The sequence below is a fragment of the Arachis hypogaea genome, chromosome 12 (assembly GCF_003086295.3).
Source record: "Arachis hypogaea cultivar Tifrunner chromosome 12, arahy.Tifrunner.gnm2.J5K5, whole genome shotgun sequence".
Taxonomy (NCBI): Eukaryota; Viridiplantae; Streptophyta; class Magnoliopsida; order Fabales; family Fabaceae; genus Arachis; species Arachis hypogaea.
In genome coordinates this window covers 58,036,520-58,039,701 of record NC_092047.1, presented here as the reverse complement: position 1 = coordinate 58,039,701, position 3,182 = coordinate 58,036,520, and the positions used below count along the sequence as shown (strand labels likewise).

The 3,182-nt window shown below is 32.2% G+C and overlaps 1 non-coding gene across 1 annotated transcript; it reads left to right on the top strand.

Annotated features, from left to right (window-relative positions):
- The first annotated feature begins 397 nt into the window (after window positions 1-397).
- On the top strand, window positions 398-505 carry LOC112731466 (small nucleolar RNA R71). Its single transcript, XR_003167241.1, has one exon. It is a non-coding gene; the product is annotated as a small nucleolar RNA R71 (small nucleolar RNA).
- The last annotated feature ends 2,677 nt before the right edge of the window (window positions 506-3,182 follow it).

Here is a 3,182-nt window from a genome sequence, read left to right as displayed (position 1 = left end):
AAGGTTCACCTAAGTAATTTACCTCTGCTATTGCAGGGTTCTCAGGATCATAGGCTTCTTCTTCAGAAGATGCCTCTTGAGTACTGTTGGATGCAGCTTGCACTCCATGCAGACTCTGATAGATCATATTGACTTGCTGAGTCAATATTTTATTCTGAGCCAATATGGCATTCAGAGTATCAACTTCAAGAACTCCCTTCTTCATAGGCGTCCCATTATTCACATGATTCCTTTCAGAAGTGTACATGAACTGGTTATTAGCAACCATGTCAATGAGTTCTTGAGCTTCTGCAGGCGTTTTCTTTAGGTGAATGGATCCACCTGCAGAAGTGTCCAGTGACATCTTTGATAGCTCAGATAAACCATCATAGAATATATCCAGGATGGTCCATTCTGAAAGCATGTCAGAAGGACACTTTTTGGTCAACTGTTTGTATCTTTCCCAAGCTTCATAGAGGGATTCACCTTCTTTCTGTCTGAAGGTTTGAACATCCGCTCTAAGCTTGCTCAGCTTTTGAGGAGGAAAGTACTTGGCTAAGAAAGCCGTGACCAGCTTATCCCAAGAGTTCAGGCTATCTTTGGGTTGAGAATCCAACCATAATCTAGCTCTGTCTCTTATAGCAAAAGGGAAAAGCATGAGCCTATAGACTTCAGGATCTACTCCATTAGTCTTAACAGTATCACATATCTGCAAGAATTCAGTTAAGAACTGAAAAGGATCTTCAGATGGAAGTCCATGAAACTTGCAGTTCTGCTGCATCAGAGAAACTAACTGAGGTTTCAGCTCAAAGTTGTTTGCTCCAATGGCAGGAATGGAGATGCTTCTTCCATGTAAATTGGAATTAGGTGCAGTAAAGTCACCAAGCATTCTCCTTGCATTGTTGTTGGGTTCGGCTGCCATTTCCTTTACTTGTTCGAAATTTTCAATCAAGTTGTCTCTGGATTGTTGTAATTTAGCTTCTCTTAATTTTCTCTTCAGAGTCCTTTCAGGTTCTGGATCAGCTTCAACAAGAATACCTTTTTCTCTGTCCCTACTCATAAGAAAGAGAAGAGAACAAGAAAAGAAGAGGAATCCTCTATGTCACAGTAAAGAGGTTCCCTATTGTTAGTAGAAAAAAAAGAAGAAGAAATTCGAACACAGATAGAAGAGGGGGTTCGAATTTGGTGATGATGTGAGGAAGAGATGTTAGTAGATGAATAAATAAATAAATTAAGATGAGAGAGAAGGAGGGAATTTTCGAAAATTAATTTTGAAAAGGAGTTAGTGATTTTTGAAAATAGTTTTTGAAAAATGTTTAGTATATTTTTTTTTTCGAAAATTTTTGAAATCAAAAATAAAAATAAAAATAATTAGTTAATTAAAAAGAAATTTTTGAAAAAGAGGGAAGATATTTTCGAAAATTAGAGAGAGAGAGTTAGTTAGGTAGTTTTGAAAAAGTTAAGAATCAAACAAAAAGTTAGTTAGTTAGTTGAAACAAATTTTTAAAAGATAAGAGGTTAGGAAGTTAGAAAAGATATTTTGAAAAGATATTTTTGAAAAAGATAAGATAAGAAGATATTTTTGAAAAGATATGATAGAAATTAGTTTTGAAAAAGATTTGATTTTTAAAATCTCAATTAATGACTTGATTCATAAGAAATCACAAGATATGATTCTAGAACTTAAAGTTTGAATCTTTCTTAACAAGCAAGTAACAAACTTCAAATTTTTCAATCAAAACATTAATTGATTATGTTATTTTCAAAAATTATGATATAAAATAAGAAAAAGGTTTTTGAAAATTATTTTTTTGGAATTTTCGAAAATAACCATGAATTTTGAAAAAGATTTGAATTTTGAAAAAGATTTTGAAAAAGATAAGATTTTCAAATTGAAAATTTGATTTGACTCATGAGAAACAATTTGATTTTAAAAATTTTTGAAAAAGTCAACTCAAATTTTCGAATTTGATGAGAGAAAAAGGGAAAGATATTTTTTTGATTTTTTTTTAATTTTTATGAAAACATGAAAATTATGCAATGCATGAAATTTTTAGATCAAAACAATGAATGCATGCAAGAATGCTATGAATGTCAAGATGAACACCAAGAACACTATGAAGATTATGATGAACATCAAGAACATATTTTTGAAAAATTTTTAATGCAAAGAAAACATGCAAGACACCAAACTTAGAATTTTTTAATGCTTAGACATTAAGAATTCAAGAATGCATATGATAAACATGAAAAGACACAAAACAAAAATTCATCAAGATCAAACAAGAAGACTTACCAAGAACAACTTGAAGATCATGAAGAACACCATGAATGCATGAATTTTCGAAAAATGCAAGATGCACATGCAATTGACACCAAACTTATAACATGACTCAAGACTCAAACAAGAAACACAAAATATATATTTTTTTTATGATTTTATGATTTTTTTGTATTTTTATTTTAATTTTTTCGAAAATATTTGGGAAAAAGGAAGTAATGAATTCATAGTCCTCAATCAAAATCCTGGGAATTGGACATGGTTTAATAGCCAGCCAATCTAAACCATGTTACATGAAACACTAGAATTCATTCTTAAAAATGTTGAAGAAAAATATATTTTTGAAAACATTTTTTTTTAAAATTTTTTTTTTCGAAAACAAAGGAGAAAATTTTGAAAGATTTCTGAAAAAAATTTTGAAAAGAAAACAAAAAGAAAATTACCTAATCTGAGCAACAAGATGAACCGTCAGTTGTCCAAACTCAAACAATCCCCGGCAACGGCGCCAAAAACTTGGTGCACGAAATTGTGTTCCATGTTCTTTGTACTTGTGTGAGAGTAACAATATATAATTGTATTGAATCCTCATTGTGCCTCTATGTGTGGACACAACTCCGTTCAACTGACCAGCAAGTGCACTGGGTCGTCCAAGTAATACCTTACGTGAGTAAGGGTCGAATCCCACGGAGATTGTTGGTATGAAGCAAGCTATGGTCACCTTGTAAATCTCAGTCAGGCAGATATAGAATGATAATGGAGTTTTCGAATTTAAATAATAAAATAGGGATAGAGATACTTATGTAATTCATTGGTGAGAATTTCAGATAAGGGAATGGAGATGCTTTTCGTTCCTCTGAACCTCTGCTTTCCTGCTATCTTCATCCAATCAGTCTTACTCCTTTCCATGGCTGGCTGTATGTGA